Raw genomic sequence first — 27837 nt, 5'->3', positions numbered from 1 at the left:
GGAAGGAAAAAATAAAGGTGGAAAAACAACAACAAAATCTGTAAGGCTACAATAGGAAGAAATCCAAACCTAATTTACTTTTCTTAGTATTAAGGGAATTTTTTAATATTTGGCAATAAGAACTCTGACATGCTTGAAATGTGATTGACTTAGGAAATAGAGTAACAGCCTTCCTTCTCAAGGGGAGGGGAGAGGGAAGGAAAAAATAAAGGTGGAAAAACAACAACAAAATCTGTAAGGCTACAATAGGAAGAAATCCAAACCTAATTTACTTTTCTTAGTATTAAGGGAATTTTTTAATATTTGGCAATAAGAACTCTGACATGCTTGAAATGTGATTGACTTAGGAAATAGAGTAACAGCCTTCCTTCTCAGTGATCATTTCCAGTGAATTAGGAATTTTGCCTCTGGCATGTTTTTCCACCACTAATAATTGAAACTCTGAAGTTAGCAAACAATTACTTTCCACTACAGCAACTGCTCTTTTTATTCAATTGTTCATACAACAAAAACATCTCCTGGTTCATGTCTGTGTGCCAGGCACCGTGCACTCTGTGTGCCAGGCATGCAGGATAGAGCCAGACAGTCTGCTATCAGACCTTTGAAGGCCAAGAATCAAATGCTTAAGTCTGGCTTTTTCTAATTAAGTGAAATATTTTTATGCAATAGTTTTGGGGTCTTTGGACTGACTGATGAGTTGCTGGATGATAAATTCTAGAAGGGTCTTAGAGGAGATGGTTCCTAAGTCTAATTCTTTCCCACTTGTGGAGCTGGGTACCAAACACAGAGTCTGACGCTCGGCGGGCAAATTGTTCTTCCCACTTGATATGCATTTGAATCCCCAGGGAACTCTGTTCAGATAAAGGCGCCCAACTACCCTAGCCACCTCAGAGATGCTCATGCAGTAGGGGGGAGTGGGACGCAGTTGTCACCATGGTTATAAACTCCACAGGTGATTCTTACACATAACCAAGAATGTGACTCACTCAGCATGAGCTCTATACATAGTTCTCAACATATGAAAAATCATTAAATGGGTGCTGTATTTTAAACTATTTGGCACACTGCTGGGGATAAATTCCAAAAACAAGAAAGGGAGAGAAAGAAATGTTGGGTTAACATTACATGTGGATTTGTACAGCACAAACTAAATAGAGAAATAATCTTTATTTATTTATTATGTTTTACGTACACACGCATGGATCAGAGACAACTTGTGGTTTCTGGGAATCGAACTCAAGTCAACAGTCATGGCAGCAAGCACCCTTACCCACTGAATCATCTCTCCAGTTCAGGGTATTGCTTTTTTTCTAGATAGAAAAGTAACATGGAGTCTTAGGCTGAAAATATCCTTTTTGATACTTTTGCACATTAAAACATTTCTTAAGCTGGGTACCTGTAATCACAGTTCCTGAAAGACTTAGGTAGAAAGATCATGAGTTTGAGGCCAACTTAGACTATATAACATAATCCTGTCTCAACTTTACTTCTCTCCAAAAAAAATCCACCCCCAAATTCTCTTAAATCTTTTAAAGATATTTTCTATACTTTTATATTTTAAGAAATTTTTTTTGATTTTTATATTAATTTTAAAATAATTTAAAATGTGTTAATCTTATGTTGGCATAGCATATGCCAATAATCCCAATACATGGGAAATAGACGCAGGAGGATCAAAAGTTCAGGGTCATCCTTAGCTACAGAGCCAGGATGCCCAAGGCCAGCCTAGGTTATATGAGGCTCTGTCTCAAAAGACAATAAATGAACTTCAGCATTTAGTTGCATTTTAAAAGTATTAATTCATATATATTTATTCAGCCTACAGATGACGTTAATGGCTCTGTGGGCTCTAGAAGTAACTTAGTGACCTGCTGGAATTCATCGTCTCTGTATCACACACCCCAGACAGACTCATAATGAGATTAGAAAGAAATGTTGAAACAAACTGAGGATTAAACCATCAGTGGAAAAGAACATCTTAGATTTCTGTGCAGTCATTAGACCCAAATGAAAAATTTTGGGTTTTTTTTTTAAGGTTATCAATTCTGTAATAATAAAGGAAAGAAATAATTTAGACACAAACCTAAGTGATTAAAAAAATGATGCCAAGAACATCTGAGGTGGAACAACTCTGCACCATTTTCTCAGAGCAGGATTAAATTTAACATAATAACACCTAAAGCAGCATAGACAGGGAGAGAAAAACCATTTGCTTCTTCAGTTTAAGGAAAAGTATCATGGGCTGAGTATATATACCTCATCTGAAATGTTGGGAGTCAGAAATGCTTCAGATTTTGAAATATTTGTCTGTTTCTGATGAGATATCTTGGGAACAGGACCCAAGCCTAAATCCAAATTCACTTATGTTTCATATATGACTTATACACATAGCCTAAAGATAATTCATAGGATATTTTAATAATTTTGTACATGAAACAAATGTTCCTGGTGTAGAATTTTCCACTTACGTCACATTAGCACTTAAACACTTCAGATTTAAGAGCACTTTGGACTTTAAACTCTTGAGTAGGGAATGTTCAAATTGTATTATAAAAGAAAGGTGTTGGTTAAGAAAAATAAATAATACCAAATGTATGGTAAAAAAATAAAATATAAAAATTAAATAAGAAGTCAAAAGATCAATAAAAAACTTATTGAAAACTCAGGAGGAAATGTATACCCAAGATCAAGATCAAACAGATGTTCTTAGAAATCCTTTGTGATCGACAGACATAGTGAAAAAGGTTATCTTTTCTTAATATTTTATTATTTTACTTTATGTGTATGAATGTATTACTTGCATGTGTGTAACTGCCCTCAGAGGTCAGAAAAAGGTGTTGGATTCCCCTAGAGCTGAAGTTACAGATGGTTGTTAGCCACAAGATAGGTGCTGGGAACCGACCCTGGGTCCTCTGTGAGAGCAGCCAGTACTTTTAACCACTGCCCCATCTCTCCAGCCCCAAAAGAGGCTATCTTAACTGGAAAAGAAAGGAATGTTTGGATCCTGAATGATTCTTCTGCTCATATGAGAAATCACAGGTCAAGATGTAGACACAGTGCTCAGGTTTCCTTCTTTGCAGCAAAGCCCTGAGCCATTCTTTAGAAATGACAAGGCTAGAGAAGTGACAGCACCAGAGTCCGTCACTCTGTGGACACTGAAACAATTATCCCTTGACAGTCCTCTGAAAGGATACCTGCACACAGTCAGTAAACTTAAGACTCAACAATGGTCAACATGCTCCTATCACAGTTTCACCTGTTTCCCATACACATCTCAAGATAGTGTTAGCATTTAGCACAGATGACCTCACTGAAGGGCATTTTGAAACTCCTGTATACATTCTTGTTTATACAGACCAAAATAAATCACACAAAAAAAAATCACCAAAAAATTGGAATAGCCTACATTGTCTTTTTGGTAATATTTTCCAATATCTGTTCTTATGATTATCAGTCAAGATGATTAGCAATAAAGAGATAGATACAGGGGAGCAATGTGACCAAATATTTAGCATCCTTAAAATCATGAGAAATCTTACATTTAAAGTACCTGGGATTTTGAGGATGCAGCTCAGTGACAGAAGCACTTGCCTAGCGTGCATGAGGCCCTATGTTTGACCCTCAGTATTGCAAAAGCTAAACAAACAAAGTATCTCTTTAAGATTTCTTCATGTCATCATTCTTGATATTTATTGGACTACAGATTCCTCTTTATGGTGTAATTATTTTTAAAGCTTCATAGGAATAATCTTCCATGGCAACAATTTGGGAAGCATCACTGGTCATAGCCTTCAGAACTGAATTTACGCCTCCAGTATACAGTCATGTGTGAGTTAATGACAAGAACACATTCTGAGAAATTAGTGATCGGGCTGTTGTCACTGCTGTGCAGGCATGCTACAATGTATGTTCTCAGCCTGGATGGTAGAGTTTACTGCACATCTAGGCTATGTGGTATACTTCATTGTATATCAGGTCTATGGTTGATTAAAATGTTACGCAGCACTTAACTATATATACTGTATATATCAAGCTTTGACTATTTGCCAAGAACCGGTCTAGCTGCTAGCCATACGGTAGTGAACAAAGTGGGCATAGTTCTCCAGCCTCCATAGAGCTGACCTTCTAAGAGGTAATAGAATAAACATATCTGATATTTTAGATAGTATCTGAAATAGGAGGGGAGACTGGAATGGAGGTAGATGGGCCTTCACGGGATATGTGCAAAAGGCTTTTTCTGGAGGTGATATTGGAATCCAGGTCTCAATTGCAGTTCTCATTTAAAAACTAGATACGCCTTTCTAGTTGATTCAACATTGGTGACTGAAAGCTGGTAATATAAGACTAGTGTCCTAGTAACTTTCTGTTATAGATACATGTCAACTAGGATGTCGATTGCCCATTCATTCCACTTAAACAGATGTGTGTTGTCTGAGGTTTAAAAACACATACCTTCCTTGTATTTCACAATCAGTTCTCAAAGAAGGTACACCAGGGCCATCTCCAAGTCACATTAAGTGGCAAACAGGCTTTCTGTCACAACCCAGCAATGGACCCTCTCTGTGGGCACCAAGACAATGCTTGCTGCGACTCCTCAGAAAGGATGCAAGTGCACAAAAGGACACTGGGAAACTTCTGCTTGGCAAACTGACACAAAAATCATCTCACTGTCTCAGAGCTGAGGAGCCTGAGATGCTGGGAAGTTAACTTTGGGGGGAATTCTCTACAAAACACTTCACTGACTTCAATTCCTGCTGATTGCTTGTTAAAATGACACCTAAAGCTCTAGGGGAAGCAGCATGCAAGGTTGTGTAAAGGCTCTGTACTGTTAAGATGCTGTTTAATGAAATACTTCTTTCCTACAGAAATGAAGCCTCCTTACAATCCAGGAAAATGCCTCTAATAAACACTTTGGGCATTCATCTTCATAATGATCATTGCATTGTTAGGTAAAATGATGTTGAATAATAAAATCTCACCCGAAAGGCCCTAAAAGATAAGGCATGGATTCAAAAGGTTGTTGTTACTGTTGTTTTTAATTCCAACGTGTTTTGAGAAATCCACTTAAACATCTATAATAATAGTGGAAAATCTTTAAGCAGACGAATGAAAATTTCCTTCTTATTGTGTTTTGAGTAGTCAAATTGCACCCAGTATTGTAAAATCAAAATGCTTTGTTGCTAGGCAATTCTATGAACCATCCCAAGTCAGGTTTTAACCAGATTGATAAAAGTGTTCCTCTTAATTTGTTGGTTTTTTTTTTTCCCCTAGAACACAGTTTTTGCTTGAACAACAAAAATACGTGGAGTGATCATATGGGAATATAGTATTGTGTCATAATAAATAAACCTTTTCCTGACACTAACACTTAATGTGATGTATAATTTATTGTGTAACACAGAGCAATCAGACATGAGTGACATAAAGCCCAGGCTGTGCTTGGCATTGTGTCCAGACTGCAGAAGGAAATGGCCCTGGCAGCAGAGTGGAAGGAAACACAGGGATATGTTGCTGTGAACAGCCTTCAGAGAGGCCCCCATTCATGCCCAAGGCACCCACTGTTGGCCACTCTGACTGGAGAAATGGCATCACTGTCGGCCTACAGCTCCCAAGGGGCTGTGTGGAAGGAGGAAGCATTCAATTGGTTTGTAGATGCTAGTATATTTGTTGACTGATGACTGACTCTAATAAGAGATTTATACCTATCATGCACTTAATAGCAAAATAAATAGGTATTTAATTATGCTGAACTCAAAGGGAATAAAAGTGATTCTAAGAAAAGTAGTATTGGTATATGAGAATTGTGGAATCTTAGTGTGTTTCATTATGTATCTATAGAGCTAATATAGGCCTGAAGGATTCAGACATGTGAGAGGCTTTAATCTTTAAGTATAAAACTCTGATCGCTCCTGTTGTTGATATGTTGATATCAAATAGTTCCCATACATGATTGATGGGTCAGATATCTTCTTTTGTTGAGATATTTTTTAGTGACAATACAAGCAAGAGTCATGTGCACTACTTTGCTATTATCCTAAACACACAAAGTAGTTTTCAGACAGGCTGTGTCCCTGGATTTCAGGTGGATCGGGGCCTTAACTCCTAGTGTCTATGAGCAATGAAGGAAAACTAGAGCAGAACATTTTCAAGGTTATTAGGAGATTTAATGAATGAGAATAGCATTTAAGGAATGAGGGGGAAAGAGGAGTGAAAATGAACTTTCCTGGGCTTTCTCCTGTGAGGAGTATCCTTGTAATTATGCACGTATCTTAATTAAAATCGCATATACGTATTTCGCATTTTCAGTTGGTCTTGTGTCATTAAAACTGCATCATGTTTGATGTATTTATAATTATAGCTAAAAGGTTATGTTAATGTTCATCTCTTCCATGCTGAAAATCAACAAAAACTATAAAGAAGGTTGTTAAATCGTTTCTTTCCAGAAATTCAATCTGCAGATGTAAAATTCAATATTCGTGTTCTTTAAAATAAAATCTTTGAGATCAATAGTCACAGTTTTAAGTGTGTAAACCCCAAATCCTGGTGCTTACAAAAAAGCAAACTGCCATATAATTTGAATTCAAGGATGGTGATGCCGTCAGCTCTTTTTCTGTTGTTCAAGATTGTTTGGGCTCTCCTGGGTTTTTGTATATCCACATGAAATTTGAGATTGTTTTTTCAATTTCTTTGAAAAATTGCATTGGAATCTTAATGAGGATTGCATTAAACTTGTAGACTGCTTTTGGGAAGGTGACCACTTTCACATTATTAATGCTATCAGTCCATGAGCATGAGAGGTCTTTCCATCTTCTGGTATCTTCTCCAATTTCTTTTTTCTATGTCTTAGAGTTTTTAATTATACAAGCCTCTCACTTCCTTGGTTAGATTTATTTCAAAATATTTTATGATTTTTGAGGCTCTTGTGAATGCGATTCATTCTCCTGATCTCTTTCTCATTATGTTTGTTGTTGATGTGTAGGAAGGCTCCTGATTTGGGGATTTTATAGCCTGCTACTTTGCTCAATTTGTTTATCAGCTCTAGGAGCTTTCTGGTGTAGTCTTTAGGGTTTTGGGTTTTTTTATATTTAGCTGTTCATTTTTATTTTAAGAAGTCATCTGAATTTTTAGTCATAAACTTAAAAGATATGTACCCGTTTGGTTAGATTTATTACTTCGCAATTAAATTTGATGCCAGTTTTCACTCACAACCCTTAGAATTTATATCCATATTTGAGATTGTTTAGCTTTCTCATGGAGAAAAAGAAACCCAGGCAGTACCCTTAACATGATCCTCCCGGTAGACCTGCAACATACTTTTTGTTGTTTTTACTGATGCTTGGACAATTTCTATTAAGTTGAAAGAGTGTATCAGTAAGAGTGACTGTAATGTGGCCAGTCAAGATTTATGATCTTTGACCCACTGCCCAATCCATCTTGAGATTTGACTGATATTTTCCTCTAGTTCTTCTGGTTTATTGCTGGGTAGCTGATGCACAATTTCTTCTTTTAAGATGCTCTGGCTTCTTCATAAAGAACATGAAAAATCTCACACTGAATATTGTCTTTTAGTTTCTTCTCATTATGACCCCTTGTTTCAAGTCTTTTGTACAATATACTATTATCTGTTTCTCACCCAAAGACTGTATGAATCCAGTGTTCAGGAAAGAAATCACAGCCATGGTAATCCACAACAATGGCCACCTTCTCTCATCTGGTTCTCTAACTCATCAACAACTCTATCTTCATCCAAAACGGGACAGTCATATTCTTCATCATAGCCATCATATAACTCCCCTTCAAGAGCTAAATCACCCACATTAATGTACTTCAATCTTGATCTTGATGCCAGTTCTTTGCCTAATGTAGTTTTTCCAACTCCTGGTGTACCAGTAAGCAGGATGTTCGGAAGCTTCATAGTCCTTCCTCACACCGCTCCAGGCCCCTCAGCTCACATTCCCTGGGGCGGAGCCACGTCTTTAGGGTTTTTTATGTATAGAATCATATAATCTGTAATAAGGATACTTTGGCTTCTTCCTTTCCAATTGTATTCTCTTATCTCCTCTGTCTTACTGCTCTAGCTAAGGCTTCAAGTTCTATATTGAAGAAGAATGGAGAGAGTGGACGTCCTGATCTTGATCCCAATTTTAGTGTAAATGCTTTGAGTTTTTCTCAGTTAAGTATGACGTTGAGTGCAGGCTTGCTATATATTGCCTTTATTATGTTGAGATATGTCCCCTATGCCCCTAGATTTATCATGGAGAGATAGTCTGAAGCAATGTTGGATTTTGTCAAAGGCCTTTTCTGCATCTAATGAGATGACCATGTGGATTTTGCCATTGATTTTGTTTATATGATTGCATTTATTGATTTACATATGTTGAACCATCCTTGCATCTCTGGAATGAAGCTGACTTGATGATGGTGAATAATCTTCTTTGATGTGTTCTTGCATTTGGCTTGCTAGTATTTTATTGAAAAATTTTGCATCTGTTCATAAGAGGAATTGGCCTATAATTTTCTTTTTTGCTGTATCTTTGTCTGGTTTTGGTATCAGGGTAATACTGGCTTCATATAAAGAATTTATAAGGGTTCCTTCTTTTCTATTTTACACAATAATTTGAGAAGTATTGGTGATTTCAATTTATACTGCAGGACTATAGTAAAAACAGCATCATATTGGCATAAAAATAAACATATTGATCAATGGAATAGAATTAAGGACCCAGATTTAAGTCCACATACTTATAGTCACCTGATTTTTTTAAGGGGCCAAAAATAAACAGTGTAGTGTTTTGATGACCCAGTAGTTAAGAGCACTAGCCACTCTTCCAGAAGACCCAGATTCATTTCCCAGAACCTACATGGCAGTTAACAGCCATCTGTAATACCAGTTCCAGGGAGACCCAATGCCCTCTTCTGGCCTCTGCAGACATTGCATAGCATAGGTCCACTTACATACATGCAGAAAAAACACTCATGCCCATAAAAAATGAAAAGTAAATTTTAAAAAATTAATATACATTGGAAAAGAGAGCATCTTAACAAATGGGGCTACTCAAACTGGATAGTTACATGTAGAAGAATGACACTAGATCCCTCTACCTCACCCTGTACAAAACTCAACTCCAAATGAATCATGAACCTCCACATAAGACCTGATACCTTTCATCTGATAGAGGAGAAAGTAGCGAATACACAAGAACTTATAGGCACAGGAAAGGACCTTCTGAACAGGACCCTGATAGCACAAGCATTAAGAGCAACATTTGATAAATGGGATCTCATGAAACTTAAAAACACCTATACAGCAAAAGGTAGCATCATTCAAGTTACTGGAAAAAAAAAAAAGTCTTTACCAGCTATACATCTGACAGAATGTTAGTATCGAGAATATACAAAGAATTTTAAAAGCCGAACATAAAAAAAATAAATAAACAATTAATTGGGGCAAAGAACTAAACAGAGAGTTCTCAAAAGATGAACTGAAAATGGCTGAAAAATATTTTTTAAATTTTCAACATCTTTAGTCATCGGGGAAATTCAAATTAAAACTACTGAGATTTCATCTTTCCCCAGTCAGAATGTCTAAGATCTAAAAAACAAATAATGACAAATATTGATGAGGATGTGGAGAAAGAGGAATATTTGTTCACTACTGGTAGGAGTGCAAATTGGGGAAGCCACTATGGAAATCAGTGTGAAGATTCCTCAAAACCTAGAAATAGATCTCCCACAAGATCGATTCATACCAATTTTGGGCATATATACTCAAAGGACTCTGTATCTTACTACAGAGATACCTGTTCAATCATGTTCCTTGCTGCTCTATTCACAATACCCAGGAAATAGAAATAACCCAGATGTCCATCAACTGATGAGTGAATAATGGACGTATGGTGCATTTACACAATAGAATATTATCCAGCTGTTTAAAAATGAAGTTACGAAGTTCCCACATAAATAGATGAAACTGGAAACAGTCTTCTTGAGTAAGATAACCCAAATCCTGAAAGATGAACATCGCATGCTTTCTCTCACAAGTGGATGCTAGCTTTGAATCCTTATATATGTGTGTTTCATTGGAAAATCCATAGCGGTCAAGAAACTAGTAAACGGCTGTCAGGGAAGCTTGATGAGAGGATAGCTACACTATAGGTATATAAAGAAAAAAGGAAGAATAATAGAATAGAAAGGGTTAAGTGGGGTGGGAAATGGGAGGGCAAAGGAGGGAGTATGGGGAGGGATAACTAACACTAAAGGCCTTTAGAAAAAGTCATTTGGAAACCTACTACTGTAGAAGCTTCTTAAAGTATATACAGATGTAAAAAGAACTTAAACGGAGTTATCTTATAATAGGGGGACAATGCCTCTACCAGACATCACAGACTAACAAATAAAAACCCCAGTGCCAGGAATGTACTCCCTTTTTTGGAGTTGCTGACCAGGGGGTTCCCACAGACCCTCAAACAATACTGGTTGTTGCCATTGCTCTTGGTTACCTGTCAGAACTTGATGGTAAGACCCTATTGCTGAAGATACTATATACATGAGTAGCAGAATAAACAAGGAGAAATCAAGCTGGTACTGGCCTGGAAGCTTTATCTTCATCTGTACTGGATAGCTCTCATAGTACTAGAAAGTGTGATGCATGTACAAGAAGAGAAAAGTAATTGTTAACCTTATCTTGCTGTGAGCCCTGTGAGCTACAGTAATGACTGGCCTGACAAGATATGACCACTATTACAATAGTGGCACAAATGTTAAAGGAATAACCAACCACTTTCTAGACTGCTTCACAAGATAGACCTGATATCTATCACTGTTATAGAGCCAAGAATCTGTAGCTAGACAGCTCACAGGCCAGAAGGGAAAACTTATTACTATTTTTCTACTAAATGGACATAGTATTAAACCAGTCCCTAATGACTTATTGTTATACCCATAGATAAATGCATCTCTTAGCTCTCACCATAGAAACTTGGTCATGCAGCAGATGGTGATTAACACAGAGACCTACAACTGGTCAGTGTGCAAAATATGAGATTCTGAGTGCTCAGCATAAATGGGACATCTATATCACATTCTGTCCTCCCAAGACTCAGGAATCATTGCAGAAGAAGGGGCAGAAAAATTGTAAGAGCCGGTGGACAACTATAAGGAAACAGTGTTTTCCAGATTGCTGGTCAGTTGTACATATGAGCTCACAGCAACTGTGACAGCATATACAAGACCTATGCAAGCTCATGCCAGACAACATCCTAGTATGCAGGGAATTATTGAGCAAGAAGCCCCAGCCTCAGCTGAGGAACTATTGGCAAAAGATTGCTTCTGAGAGAGTGACAGTCCATTTTCTTTAAGGGTGTGATGCCTGGTAGATTGACCAGACTCCAAGGGATAGACCCACACCCAAGAGCATTTGAGGAACACAAGTTAGACTCAATAGGCCTTTTAAAAAGAAAAAAATAATAATAGAGGACATGAAATAGGGGTTAGTAATGTGAGGGTAAAGATGGGGAGAGGGTCTGGATATTATCAAAATATGTGTATGAAATTCTCAAATAATCAATAAAAATCTTTTTTAAACACCAACTTCCTTAAGAGATAATCTATTGAGGGAAAAAAATAGAAGGACTCACAGGTTTAATTAAGTCCTCATAGGAGATACCTCACCAGAGTAGACAAATTAACAGAAGATAATTATATCTCCTTAGGTTAAAGTCACTGAACTTTAAAAACTCAAATCTTCCTCTTTTTAAAGCTTTTTAATTATTTATTTTTATTTTATGTATATCAACAAGTTTTGCCTACATGTATGTAGGTGCACCACATGTGTGCAGTATTTGAAGAGGTCAAATCCCCCAAAACTGAATTATCAGAAGATTGTTGGCCATCATGTAGGTGCTGGGAACTAAACCTGGGTCCTCTGCAAAAGTTAGTACCCTTAACCACTGAGCCATCTCTCCAGTTCTAAAATCTTTCTCTTTATATGGAAAGAAAAGTTTATGCTGCATAATCAGGGCTCCCTCCTCTGAAAAGAAAAATGGCGGCCAAGTCCATTGTCCATTTTCAGATCTTTACAGAGAAACTTTTCCCTAACTTCTCTCAAAAAGGGAATCTCAAAAACAAAGGCACTGTAGAATAATAAAAGTTTGTGTTGAAAATAATGACATCTGACTCCAGTCTATGACTGGACTGTTCAGGACCATTTCTGTTTAGAGACTCCTAGACAAATATTTTGCATTGGGATCATGATTTCTGCTGAAGTGCTTCCCCTGAAAAGTTTTTCTGAAATTCTCTTTTTTTGAAAATAGGATCATTTTTAAGAGATATGAAACACCAAACTTTTATGTTTTTGCTATCCTCACACTCAACATAATAGGGAACCTCCAGTGACCAGAATGTTTTGGGATTCCACCATTCCCACAAACACACAAGGTAATTCTGGGTTTCCTTTAATTCAGTTCAGTTCTGAGCCACCCATGTAGCAGAAGCATAGGAACCCACAGGTAAAGGGCTCAGTTCCACAACCAGTGCCCTTTTTACATACTGAATGCAAATCCCAGAATGTGACCTAACCTGACCAACCAGCCATAATTTAGGGTTCCAATACCCCCCTCTTAAGATTTGGTTACTTACCAAGACAAATGATACCAATTTATTATCAAAGATGAAAATGAAGAACTGATATTAGAATGCATAGAATAAAGAACAGGAACAGGGCAGAGATTCCAACTTCTTTCAGCACCTGGAAGCTCTCCAAATCCTGTCCTTTTGGGTTATATGGAAGCTTCATTACATAGGCATGATTGATTATGTCATTAGCCATTGCTGACCAACTCAGTCTTTATCACTTCTCCCTTCTACGAAGGTCAGGTGAAACTTGAATGTTTCAACCCTAAAATAACAATGCCTCTTGGCCATTTGCTTCCAAAGTGAAGTTAACCAAGGGCCCAGCAATCAGTCATCTCATTAGCACATAGAGATTTGAAGAGCTTTGAATGAAGTGTGCCAACAAACAGGACAAGACTGAATATATATTTTTGGGTTTAAATCATAATGTCATAATCATTAAAAAGGTAATTAGGTTAACTAAGATGAGGTCACACTGGAATACAATAGATCTTTAGACCTAATGACTGGTGTCCTAATAAACAGAGAGAAGATGGTTCAACAGTTTAAAGCACTTCCTGCCCTTCCTGAGAACCCAATATTGATTCCCAGCACCCATATCAGGTAACTCAGAACCACCTGTAACTCCAGCTCCAGGAGGCCTGATACCCTCTTCTGACTTCCATGGGCACTTCAAACACACACACACACACACACACACACACACACACACATCACAATTAAAAATAAAATCAAAAGCTATTTTTAAAAAATAAAATAAGATTGGAGAGATGGCTCAGCAGTTAAGAGTACTGGTCATTCTTGCAGAAGACCCAAGTTCAAATCTCAGCAACCACATGGTGTTTAACAACCATCCATAACTCCAGTTCCAGGGGATTCGATGCCCTCTTCTGTCCTTCATGAGCACTGCATGACACAGGTGCACTTACATACATGCAGGCATAACACTCATACACATTAAATAAATCAAAAATTTTTTTAAATAAACAAAATAAAATAGAGGGAAATTTAGGCACAGAGACACACAGGGAGAGCCTATGTGTGATGGCAAATCCTGGGTGTCAACTTGACTAGATCTGGGATTAACTGAAATGAGAGAGACCTTCTTGATTGGATCATTTGAACCTGGAAGACCCACCCTAAATGTGGGTGTTACCTTCTGATGGCAGCCCATATAAAAGTCCATGGCAAAAGAGAGCTCTTGCTTTTTTGACCCTTGCCTTATCTCTCACTGGTGAGTTCATCTTGCTGCTGTGACCAACTTCCTCTGATTCCATTGTACAGTGAAGACTAGCAGCTCTCTTGGAATCTGTCAGACCTTCAGCACCAGATTGGGAATACCGAGACATCCAGCCTCATGGACTGAGAAACTACCAGATTCTCAGCCTCTCCAGTGTGGTGCAGCCAATGTTGGACTACTCAGACTCTATCCTGTAAGCTAATCTGATAAATCCCTACACACACACACACACACGTGATGCCAGTGGTGCCATCAGTCTGTCTGCCACATGTAGTAATCCAGTATAGTGTGGGGGTTCTTTGGAGGTCTGTGTTTTTAAATCATGCTGAGTCTGAATGTTTCTGCATCAATAGCTTAAGACGGGGACGTATTTTAAATATTTTCTTCTTCCTTTTTAAAATTTCCACATCACAATGATTTTCTTTTTTGGCTTTTCTATATCAATTCATAGTTTCCCTTAGACTTTGCCTGTTATACATTGGTGAATCTGTGTAATGGAAGCACTTTTGTCTTGTCCTGAAAGAAGGTGGATACTGAGCTTGCAAGCTCTGCAGTTTCAAACCCAACTCTAGCTTCTGTAGCTCAGCATAAGAGCCCTTGTGGGCAAGAACCATATATGATTTTAGCACTGGAGAGATGCTCTGCAGGAGTATTAAACATTACCCATGTGCCTGTGAGAACAAATGAAAGGACAGTGGCTTTTAAAGTTTCTAGAACACAATCTACTTGTTCCGATTTCATTTTAAAAAAGACAGGTGGGGTTATTCACAGGCTTAGTAGGCACAAGCTGCTGGAATTAATCTGCAACACCACAACAAACAAAACTCCCACACCAATATTCAAGTCATTAATTAAAGCAACTTGTCATACGTAGGTAGAAGCTGAAATTCTGGGAAGACATCTTTCCAAGTTCCATAGACATCTGCATTAATTTCTGACGCTGAGGGTAACAAAGTGCAGCAAATCTGTGCATTCAAACAATAGAAACTTCCTGTGTTCTGGAGGCTGAGTATCTAAAACCAAGACATAGGCAGAGCTCTGGTGCTTGTTATAAAAGCTGTACAGAGGGCCCTTCTTTACCTGGCATCCTGGCTCCCGGTGTTACTGGGGGCTTTTTGCAATCCCTGGCTAGCAAGTTCATCATGCCAACCCTTGCCTCTGTCTTCACATAGTGTATTAGTCAGGGTTCTCTAAAGAAACAGAACCGGTAGAATGAATGTGTGTGTGTGTGTGTGTGTGCGTGTGTGTTCATTTTAATATCTTGTTAATCAGTGATCTATTGCAGGTACAAAGAGGAAATGAGGGCCCAGGAGCACACTCCAACATGCTCCTAAGTGAAGATGCAGATATACAGAAACGTTTATTGGAAAATGGTCTGAATCCTAGTGTGGATTCTCTAGTACTTTTCATTTTATTGTTGAAGCACTTTTGTATTCATTTCCAGATTTGGTTCTCATTCAGTCTCATTAATTTCACTATTTCAGATGTAGACAGAGAAGATGAATGTCTCCTGTAGTCACAAGGAAAGTACAACTGAAATCATTTCTTCTTATTGCACATCATCTGCCACAAGTTCCCAGGAGAAAGACTCTCACCCCTTTGATCCAGTGTCCACCCTAGTGTGAAGACCTGGGAACCAGGATCACCAAATGCAAGAGATCAACATCCAAGCTCAAGCAGTCAGATGGATGGGGAATTCAACCTTCTTCCCATTTTGTTCTACTTAGGTCTTTAATAGATGAGATGATGCCGACCCACAGTAGAGCAAACTGTTACCAATATAAATGTTAGTCTTTTTTGGAAACTTCCTCCCTGGAATAGCCAGAAACAATGTTTAACCATATATCTGCTCATTCCATGGCCCAGGCAAGTTAACACAGAAAATGAATTATCACAACTGCTTTCATGGAACTGTTTCTATAATTGTGCCCAGTTTTGATATGACCCAGAAAAATCTAGAGGTTTACAAGCTAACATTTACCCTCCAATAAACCATCCTGTAAACCAAAATCATTCTATAAATCAACACTTCATTATTCACATGTCTCCTAAAATCATTTTTTAATCAGCATATACCTCTTGTATCCCATTGACTTCATCGACTGAAATAGTTATAAGGAATGTGATTTCTGACATGCAGATGTTGAAATTTAATAGGGAAAGTTGCATTCTTTTAATGTATACAATAGAATCTAAATTCCATAATAGTTTGAAAGCTACGTATAAGAAGAGAGCTGCCCCTTATTGCTTCTGCCCCCAGTGATAAGAGTGTCCCTCAGAAGCCAGGATCTTTTGTGACAACGTGAACACACATACCTGGTCCAAGAGTCAGAAAAACTACAGGACAACCCAGAGAAACACAGAATCTTGTCAGACTCTGCTTCTATTATACACCAAGAAGTTGAATCAGTAGATCAGGAACTTTGTGTATGTGCTACAAAGTAGCTGCTGCTTCCCTTCAGCCCCAAGTATCTCCCATCTAATCAGAAATATACAATGGTACTTCTGGGAAGTGTAGTTCAGCATTGACACTTTGCAAAGTCAGCATACTATAGACCTTGCCGGGCATGAGAGATCAATCCAAACTCTTTGATCTCAAGGAAACGTCTCTTCTACTGGCATCCATGAAACTGCTCCAGGCCATCCTTGCTATGATGAAAGGAAGGTTATCTGCTCATGGCTCTTAAAACCCCTATGATCAGTTCAACAATACATGGAGAAGCTCTTTCTTTGCTTGAGAATTGTTTGCCTTGTCTTTCTTTCTTTTATTTGTATTGTCATTGTTCTTTCTTCAGACTTACAACCTGATATATATTAATACTTATAAGTCTTCAATTGATCTCATCACTTTATTTAGTAAAATATGCTTACAGATATTAAAATGTTTAACTTTGCTCCCTTTCCTATGACAGTAATATTCTAGCTATGGGAAAAGTATTATGCATTATATAATCAGTAAATTATTGGTAGACAAGAGATTAAAAATATAATGTATCTTGGGCTGGGAATATAGCTTCATGGGTAGACCACCTATCAGGGTCCTTTGTTTGATCCCCAGACTGTAAAGGAAAATAAAAAATATAAGCATATGTATATTTCAAATTTAAATAAATAATAAACATCAAAGAAAACTTTTTACATAAGAAATTAATCATCTAAATTCAACATGGGAATAATTTACCCCTTTAGATGCTACTATATATAATTTTTATGTTAACCATTTGACAATTAAAACATTTTATAATCTGAACATTAAGACCAACATTCTTAAGCCAGGTGTAGTGGAACATGCTTTTAATCTCAGCACTCTGGAGACAAAAGCAGGTAGATCTCTATGACTTTGAGGCCAACCTGGTATACATGAGACCCAGTCCAGCCAGAACTACAAGACATTGGATTGTTTTCCCATAAAACATTGCAAAGAATTCCCTTGGGGGACTGGAGAGATGGCTCAGCAGTTAAGAGCACTAGCCACTCTTGCAGAGGGCCTGAGTTCTATTCCTAGCACCCACATGGCAGCTAAAAAACATCCATAACTCCAGTTCCAGGGGAATCCAACACCTTCCATGGGCGTTGCAGGACACAGGTACGCATACACACGTGCAAGCAATACACTCATACACATAAACTAAAAATAATAAATAGAGGAGCTGGAGAGATGGCTCAGTGGTTAAGAACACTGGCTGTTCTTGGAGAAGACCCAAGTTTGAATCCCAGCACCCACATGGCAGTTAACAACTGTGTGTAACTCCAGTTCCAGGGGATCTGGGAGCCTCTCTGTCCTCTAAGGGTATTGCATGACATGGGTGCAGTTACATACATGCAGGCAATACATGCATATACATAAAATAAAAATAAATAAAATATTTTTTTAAATAGAATGTTTTTAAAATCATAATTAAGTAAATATTATATTAAATGATGCAATAATAATTTTAACTACTTAATAATGCATCCTGACTCTCTAAGAAACGACATACAAGTTTTAGCCAAAGATTATATATAAGGGATCCTAAAATTATGGAAGCATTTCAGTTACATTTACAAGATTTTGCGGCACTAAATTGCTGTCAGGTTGTTCAAAGTTCTGTCCTGCTAACAAAGCAGACTAGGACGAGCCCTAAGAATAGCTGAGAAGAATCCATGAAGAATGTCATATTTTAGCACTCAATATTTCTTAAACTATACTTTAACTTATGCTCCCAGAATTTTTTAGTTCTTTGGAAAAAGGAAGAAGACTGAAAAGATGTAGCCATTAAACAAAAACAGGTCATTAAAGGTCACTACTCCTATATCTGAGCCAAAAATTTCAGCTTAGGCCCCAAACACTAAATTCGCCCTCAGCAGAATAGTGGTTATGACAGAGAAATACCGGTGTCCCCATGGGTACACTGTGTCCCTTTAAAAGGAAACCCTCCCCTTTAGTTGAATATTTTAGATAGGTTAGGGATCTGGTTTGGGTTTCCCAACTGAAAGAAGACCCACTGTGAACTCAGCCAAGTTTTCCAGCGATGAATTCTAAGAAACAGAACCTACAAAACTTCAGATGCAAACACTGATGCCCTTAAAAATTTCCATGTCTTATACTCTGCAGAAAAGTGCATCCCGGTTGAGACTACTGCTGTAAACAAGTTGAGTTCCATCAAGATGAAGCTCTTCTTCCCATTCGTGTGCCCTCCATCCTCCTAAGTGCAATTTCAACTGTTCCCTGTGAATGCAAAGAAAATTCTACAAGGATATATGCAAAAAAAAAGAAGAAGAAGACAAATCTGTGGTGGAGACTACAGCTGTGAAGATCAGTCAAGGAGACTCACCTTATGTGCTCCATGAGAATGTGCTCGTGCACTGTTTGATTTTAAATAAATAGTTTTAAAGGAAACATGAAAGAAACACAATTGGAAAAAGTATGAGAAATTGGAGCTGACTAAAATGTGGTCTGTAGAAAATAAGATGGTAAAAGCTTATATGGGATTGTGGGACTCCAGAGTTTGAACTCAACAAGTCAAACATTAGAGAAATTATTTCATTGAGGGATTTTCCCAGGATTTCCCTTTTAATTCTATTTGTTATTATTAACAGTAATCTAACATTGTTAGAAGACTGAGTGTGCTTTATATAAAGCATTTGGCTAATCCTATGCCTCCTAAAAAATTAAAGTGCTGGTATAACCAGGAAATAGCCTTGCTGGTTAGGCACCAAAAACAGGTGCATACTAAGCAGATGGCAGAAAGCCAGCAGCTCTACCCAGGACAGCATGGAGAGATGACTTGAGTCCTGTTTTCACAAAGTACATTGGCTTAGCCTTTATTTAAAACAGAAAAACCGGGGCTGGAGAGATGGCTCAGTGATTAAGAGCACTGACTGCTCTTCTAGAGGACATGAGTTCGATTCCCAGCATCCACATGGCAACTAACATCCCTCTTTGACTCCAGTTCCAGGAGATCCAACACCCCTCTTCTGGCCTTCACAGGCATTGCATGATATGGGTGCACTTATATGCATGCAAGCAAAACACTCACACACACATAACAAAAATACATAAATCCAAAAAATGAAAACAGGAAACCTGTGAAATGCCAAGTGCCCCAATGCTGATTTCAATGCTGTGTATAAATATTGCTGGTGGTCAGCTTCCAAAATTAGGTTTTCACAGCACCGTCAAACTTTGAGTCCACTAGCCAAAAGGCAAAAATATAAAACATCCATCTCAGCCTGACACCTTCTTTTCTAGGGTCTATCTTCAGTGTAGGGGCTATGGACAAAAACTGGTCCTGCCTTGAGGATGCTCAGGAGACTACAGAGCAGGAGAGGGATGCCAGCTCTGCTTCCATCAATCCTGTTTCTTCATGTCAGCAAAAGAAGAAATGTGCTTTGGTATTTCAGATGATGTTAGAACTAAATAAATCACAACAGACTAATGTATTTTTTCCCTCAAAATGTTTCAAATCATAACATACACCTGGCATTCTTGCTGATTATTTGAAGGTGGGTGGTCCTTCTCAATGGTTTATATAAAGTGGCAATTATAAAACAGAATGAGGCACGTGGAGCGCAGTCATTGGAAGGACAGGTGTTCCAGGAATGTATCTGCTTTTTCCCACAAATCTATCTCTAAACCATTTTTCTTTCAGGAAACCTCCAGCTTTTGGTATGATAAGGAAAGGGAAATAAATGGCTGTGTGTTGAATGGCTAGGACTGATGTAAGTTTGTGAATTAATTTTGTTTTCAAGTTCTAGAGGGAAATAGGAAAAGGGGGAGCTGGGTTTTCTTCCATCCCTTGTCCTAAAGCCCCACCAGGCCTCTGGCATTCTGTTCTGATATACACACTGCTATACCCTCCGGCCCCCGTAGCTCCTTAGCATATTGTTTACTTTATTCATTCAATATTCATGGAATTCTTTTCTTGTGCCTTCTATGGTTATGTCCCCTAGAAGCAAAGCCTACAACAAGAACATTTACTTGAGTGATCTACTGAGCAGAAAGTCAAAGAGACTGGTGTGGTAGGAAAGTATATAGTCAGCCAGGATGCAGCCCTCTGTGGAGGGTAGGAATGAGTCTCAGCTGGCCACAGGCAGCTGTGAGTTGTGAGCACAAAGGTTCCCAGCAGCTCGGGGCAGGTGCACTGGCTCCGTACAAGGAGCTGCAACCCTGTGGATGCAAGCCTCTGTCTTCTTTATACACCGGAATGATGACTGTTTTTGTAAGTGTTTTTCAAGGACAGGAAGTATAACTTTTATTCTACCGATAAACATTTGTACACCCATCATTATCTGGATACTCAGAGCTAGAAAAAGCTCATAAAGGAAGCAAGCATGAAAAGGAATTGAGGCCACAATCTTTATTATTCTGAAAACGCTTCTTGTTTTCTTGGAACACTGGCAAGGTGTTACATGCCTGACTAACATGGATTAACCCTCATATTCTTGCTCACTGATGTTTTTCTATCCACATATAATGTGGCAAACATTTTGTGACATATATAAATAGAATAAAATTGAACACTTTAGCTATTTTAGATGTACAATTCTTCTGTGTCTGTTATAGTGTGGCAGCAGGGTGTGTGTGTGATATGTGTACATGCCTTGTGTGTATGTGTCGGTGGAGGTCAGAGCTCAATGCTGGGTGTCTTCCTCAATCTCTTCACCTTATTTTTTGAGGTATTGAACCCGGAGCTCATTGATTCAGCTAGGATGACTGACCAATGGGCTCCAGGAATGCGCCTGCACCATGCCCCACCCCAGGCATGGGGATACAGATGTGCACTACTGTGCCTGGCTTTTATGTGAATGCTGAAGGTTGGAATTCAGGTTTTCACACTGGCACATTAGGCACTTGACCAGATGAGCCATCTCCTGGGAGGCTCTCAAAGCGTGCAATTCTTGGGTGCTCTGAAAGTAGTATTCTTGCTCAATAAGTTGGATGTCACAGTGTATCTTGGGAGTCAGGTGACCCCCCACCTTTCACTTTTAGGGAGTAAATTCCTTCCAATCTGGGTCCTTACTACAGAATAAGGTTTCTGAAATGTACCTAGGTCTGATATTTGGTCTATCTCAGCCCTTCAGCATTTCCATGTTCATGAAGGAAACACATCAAAACACCCCTCTCTGGGCATACAATCTTGGCACCACATTTTGATCCTCCAGCCTTCACACATGCTATCAACTGCAGATGGGGGCTCTTTCGGTTTGCTGAAAGAATATAAATAATTAAAATCCTGCAGGGAGCAGATTTTTATTTACAGGGCTCTACTGTCATTCTTCTACCTGGTGGGAGTATGGCAAAATTACACGACTTTATTAAAAAAAAAAAAAAAAAAAAAAAAAAAAGGATGATTCCAACTCCATTCCCCTACCCCCATGGAATGAGATCAAACAGCATCTGCACAAAAGCAAGAACTGTCAGCATTTAAAGAGCCATCAGTGGGGCAAGGGGAGAGCTGGCTAGCATTGGGGGGAATGAGCTCTCAAATGTGAGGGCTCCCTATTGTGCCCAAGGTGTTGTGGACATCGCGACATCTTGGAGTGCAGATGTTCATGCTCTGAACAGCATCCGAGCCCAACCTTCGCCCTTGTTGGATGTTCTGTTTCATCATTCCCTTTTTATTTATGATTCCCTACATTTCCTAGGATAGAAGCTTACACTGCAGAAACAGCCAAAGCGTACCCCCTACATACAAACTGATCTCCAGATTTCCAGCGAAATTGCTGCCTTTGTATACTTACGGACTGACGTGATAACTGAAAATAACTTCCATTAGCACTATAAAAACTCCAGCTGATACCAAATGAATTTCATTTGATACCAGCAGAGAAAAATATTGGCTACTGAGATATTCTTTGTTCATGGTTATTTACAGTTAGCTAGAATCCATGTACAATCCAGCCAGACAGAAGGCTCCAAATGATCTTTCCTATAGGACCTTGTAGGAATAGAAGGTCTTCCACTAAAAGACAGGCTCACCTTCAATTGTTGACATACTAAGATGTACCATTTTAACCAGCATCACAACTGGTCCACAACAATATGTGGACATGCCTAGTAATTAAATTCCCCAGAATAAGAAAGACATAAGCAGATGTTTGAGAGATGTGTGGTACCCAGACTCTAACGTCTACCCACCTTTCTCCACCTCTGGTTTGTCACCGTTCTGTTTTGTAAATCCTAGAAACAATAGGCTAAACAAACAATAAATTCCCCCAAACATAGTCCTGGTGGGGTTTTTTTAATGTAAATATTTCAAATATATGTATATATCACCATTAAGAATTATATTTCATATTTTGTTAGTTTCCCTCCATAATTCTGAACTTTTGCATAATATCAAACACCGTTGAAAGTTTGCATTTTGTATCCTCCCTAGTCAGCAGAAAGCACTGTCATCATAGAATTGCACATCCATTCTGGAGTTAGAGTCTCAGTATGTATGCATGCTGGGAATAATTTTAAATGTCTTTAAATAGTATACATGACTATCATATATTTCCACAACTTCCAGTGTTCATTATGGATTTTTTAATTTCTCATTGTGAATACACACCCAATAAACCATTTTAACTATTTTAGGTATAATTCAGTGACACTACACATAGCCACAATATTGTGAAACTATCACTCTCTATAACCCTTGTTCTAAACAGAAACCCTGTCCCTAGTAGTAATACTTGTATTTCTTTCCTACCGAATCCCTTAAGAACTACTATCTTTCCTACCTAATCCCCTAACAACTACTACTACTAATACAAAATGTACTATCTACATTTTGTCTCTATAAATTTGGTTACTCTGGGTGCTTCATATAACTGTAATCATATAACAAACTATCTTTTAGTATCTGGTTCTATTTCATTTCTCATATCCACACTGTATTGTCTAACCAATTCATATTCATGCACACCAATGTAAGTCACTCATCTTAAATAGTATTTTTTCATATTCTAGATAATAATTTAGCCATCACTAATATTCTGATATAACAAAAAAACAGTTTTGCAGTGAACAGAGTGGGCACCCATCTTAAAGTGGAAAGGCTTATTTTGTCCATCTCTGCAGACAGCTACCAAATTGCTACTTTACTGCCCTGACACATAGTCGTACCAGCAGTGACTTTGACTTCCTACTTCCCGGCATTCTTATTGGTACTGACAGACTTTCATTTTTAATTTCTGATAACTTGATGGCATGAAAGTTTGCTTTGCTTGCATTTCCCTAATGAGTAGCGAGGCTTGGTGTCTTTCCATGCTTAGTAACCATTGGGTTTCTTTTCATATGAAATGCCTGCTCACACCTTCTGCAATGTCCGTGCAGCTGAGCCCACCCTTTGTCTGTTCCCTTTTCAGAGACCTGAAGGTAGTGTGTTTTCTTTTCCTTGGCTCATCTGGGTATGTTTGGCTTAGACTCTTAGGTGACAAGTGTGCCATGCACTGAAATAGTCTTCAACACCTCTGGTGACTGGGAGCAGTGCTGACACCTATGTCTGCTCTTGGGCAGAGAATGAGACATTCTATTTGACTTTGATTTTATTTTTAAAAGCTTAGCATTAAATACCTCAGGGTATTATTTCGTCTTCTTTACATTTTGGGGGTGTGAGCATTCCTTAATTTGAGCATTTGCATCTTTCCTTGATGTGGAATATTCTCCACCATGTGTCTTTCTGTCATCCAGGGCATAGATTGGAACGTGTTACTCTGCCTCAAACTTTATAAATGTTCTCAAACTCCATCTTTGATCTCTTTCTATTTACTTTGGAGAATTTTTATTTAGTTTTCAAAAATCTATCAGAATCTACTTCTGATTGAATCTACTTTTCAATCAGACCATCAAGTTCTAATTGTGGTTTCTACTCTTCCCTCTGATCATTCAAAAGATACTGTTGGTGATGTAGCTCAGTAACAGAGGCCTTGGGTTCAAGCCACAGCACTGAAAAGAAAAACTTTTAAATTATTCTCTATTACTCTTCTTTTCTTTGGTTTGGGCCTTAAAATGCTCTGTCTCTTGACCCACCATCCTTCTCTTCTCTGTGTAATTTGTAACTTTGGCATGAAGATTGTTCCAAGGAAGATTCCTTCCTGTGGAAATCACAGCAGCAGCTATAGAGTTAGCTGATGTCACCCTCAAACTAATTAAATGAGAGTCTCCATGGATGGAGTCCAGACAGCAGGCTTGGGGAAGCTCTCCGGCTGATTACAGGTTAAAGTGCTTCCTACCATGGATGAGCCCTTCCTGCCTCGTGAGGTGTGTTCACCTGCATCCACTGTCACTGCCATCTGAGGTGTGTTCACCTGCATCCACTGTCACTGCCATCTGAGGTGTGTTCACCTGCATCCACTGTCACTGCCATCTGAGGTGTGTTCACCTGCATCTACTGTCACTGCCATCTGAGGTGTGTTCACTCAGCCACTCTTCGCTGCTCTTCGTTTTATCCTTAATTTTGGCACCTGCAGATTTCCCCTTTCCTACTTCGAGTTTCTGATACATAGTTGAGGCATTTTATGATAAAATACGCATATAGCATAAAATTCACCATTTTAAATGTACAGTTCAGTCTCACTAGCCATGCTCCCAATGTCATGCAATTGTCACCACCATCCACTTGCAGAACTTACCCACCTTCCAAAACTGACCTTAGTATTCACTTTAAAATAGCTCCTCATTTCCTCCTCTTAGCCCCTTGAAACATCTAATTTCTTTTTTATCTTTATAATTTTCCAGGTACTTCATTTAAGTGGAATCATATGGCATTTACCTTTTATGACTGAATTCTTTCACTCAGTATGATTCCTTCAAAGTTCATCCATGTTATAGCGATGTGCTAGAATTTCATTTAAGACTGAACATTTCATTGTATGGGTACCACATTTGTTTATTTGTTCTTCTACTGATCAACACTTGTGTAAGTTCCACCATTTGGCCATTGCAAACAAAGCAAATATAAATGTTGCTATACAAGATCAGTTTGTCTCTCTGCTTTCAGAGCAGAATTTCAGAATGGAATTGCTGGGCCATAGGGTAAAAATTATTTTCTACAGAGACAGCACAGTTTATATTCTTACCAACAATGCATAATGGTTCTAATTTTTTCCACATCCTCACCAACAATTATTTTCCTTAAAAAGTAATTGCCTTCCTAACATGTGTAATTACATGTATGTTTGCAGATCTCTGTGCTTTATCCAGCATTTCTATATGTGTTAGGGGAAGAGAACTTTTGGTCGGCCTGGGCCTCCCTGTTGGCCAGAAGTCAGCATTTAAGTTTTTTGAGTAAAAATAGTAAGACCTGCTTTGCCCACTCTAGTGCCCTAAACTATATTTAAGAATATCATTAGCTCTCACTTCCCTCGAGGACTCTGAATGGTCATTTTAGGATTAATAGAGGATGAACCAAACGATATGAATGACACTAGAAGTTGCCTGTGTTAATTTACTCATGTAATAAGCAAGTAACATTAGAAGTGGAGACATATCAGTCCTGTTGCTAACCAGATGGCATGTGCACAACAGGAACAATTGGGGAGCTTTTCTGAAGAAGGATCTATTTGCCAACACCTGGGCTGGGAAGAAGAAAACCATAGTAAGCAGGATGGTAATTTGGTGGTGATAGTCACAGCAGTTTTGCCTTAGGTTCTCCAAACGGATGATGGGACATCACAGTTACATGAACTGAGCAAAGAGTCACATTGAGAAGTCATCTAGAAAGAAGCAATGACCTTCAATCGGGGACACAGTCTGCCAGAAGTGAACTCGGAGACTGAACCGAAGGCTTGAAAATCATCCTAGCTTCAGTCCCCCACCTCCTTCCACTGTCCTGTCAGGACCTACACCCTTCACTTGAGATTAGAAATGCTGAGGATGGTTAGGCCATATCTCCGATGAAACCATCATGCTTCTTTGCTGGGATCAAGAGGCATTGAGACATTCTGTAAGACAGCATGATCATTCCCATGGAACTGCTTCCGAAGTTTAGAGCTGCGGCTCCCAGTCTGCATGGCAAGAGGAAGCCCCCTTCTGCTTTTGTCCTCTGAATTGTGGGATGTAATCAATTCTGTGGACGAGGTTAATGGACAGAAAAAGTTGCTGACATTCTGGTTTAGCTATTTTTTTTTGTTACTATAATAAAATATTCTGACAAGGCAACTTAAGAAATAAAGGATTTATTTTGACTCACAGTTCCAGGTTACAGCCCATCCTACCAGGGAAGTCACAGTAGCAGAAACTTCAGGGAGCTAATCACATTAGATCAGGACTTTCATTCTTCCTCACATCCCTCATACTGTGACATTCCAAACATGGCCGTACAGGACATATAACCTAAGGAGAGGCAGAGGCACAGTTTCTCTTTTAAAGATCTTTGTTATCATTGCTGCCATGGTAAGTTTGTGAAAGGAAACCCTGGTCTTGTTCAAGAAGGAGATAGGTTCTCGCCTTTCTCTTAGTTTCCATTCCAAACTGTTTATGTTTTCCTCAAAGTGCTGCTCTCTAATTGACACAAAGGGTCCGTGTGACCTTTAGGAGCCCGCTCCAACACTCTTAAGAACTAAAAGATGAATGTGAAGGGTTTTTTTTTCTTCTCATTATTTCCCCCAAAATTATTAAACTGATATTCTAGAAACTGATTTTGATGGCATGCAATTTGTTCAATTTCCTGAAGCCAGGATATTATGGGATAATGTTCTCATAAAAAGTGAGTTGTACATCTACCTCTGTACATGCTTAATGAACTATTTGCAACTATAAAATAAAAAGCCTTCAGGAACTGACAGAAAATCTCCACAAATGGACAAGATGGACCCAATTTTTCACCTAAAATGAAAGAAAGACATGGCAAACAGTCAACTGCATTGAGCTAAGAGGTTAAAACTTGGATTTTCCTCTGACTTTCTGTTAAAAGATTTGTGCATTGAAACCTTTGATTATATGGGGCTCCAACTATATTTGCACAGTGATACTTGCACTACAGCAAGAAGAAAATAAGATTCACCCTCTCTTCTACGGGAGCTAATGATCTGTATGGTGTGGTGAGACAAAGCCCAGAGAATGGAGCTGTCATCCAAACAAGAAGCTATTAGCATTCAAGGATTCGTGCTGTAAGGCACAAATGCCACAAACCCTCAAGCAGGGAGGGACACTATTCATCAAAACAGTGGACATAGCCAAGGGGAAGTTATATAATATTAATGAAAAGTACTTATTTCACTTAGCACAGGCAAGGTGAACTTTACTCATGATAGGTGTAAAGGCCTCTGTATCAGGAGAGGTGGGAGAAATATTGAGCTCAGCTCTGTATTTAAGGAGAAGTGGGAATTTATAGCCAGAGAGGTTTGGACACTATTCATCAAAACAGTGGACATAGCCAAGGGGAAGTTATATAATATTAATGAAAAGTACTTATTTCACTTAGCACAGGCAAGGTGAACTTTACTCATGATAGGTGTAAAGGCCTCTGTATCAGGAGAGGTGGGAGAAATATTGA

At 38.6% G+C, this 27837-nt stretch overlaps 1 pseudogene; it reads right to left on the bottom strand.

Moving 5' to 3' along the window:
• Positions 1-7396: 7396 nt before the first annotated feature.
• Positions 7397-15430, bottom strand: LOC103751654 (annotated as a pseudogene).
• Positions 15431-27837: the final 12407 nt, after the last annotated feature.

The sequence above is a fragment of the Nannospalax galili genome, unplaced genomic scaffold, assembly GCF_000622305.1.
Source record: "Nannospalax galili isolate Female #2095 unplaced genomic scaffold, S.galili_v1.0 scaffold287, whole genome shotgun sequence".
NCBI lineage: Eukaryota > Metazoa > Chordata > Mammalia > Rodentia > Spalacidae > Nannospalax > Nannospalax galili.
The sequence above is the reverse complement of the archived record's forward strand: the minus strand, read 5'-3'. Positions and strand labels throughout refer to the sequence as shown.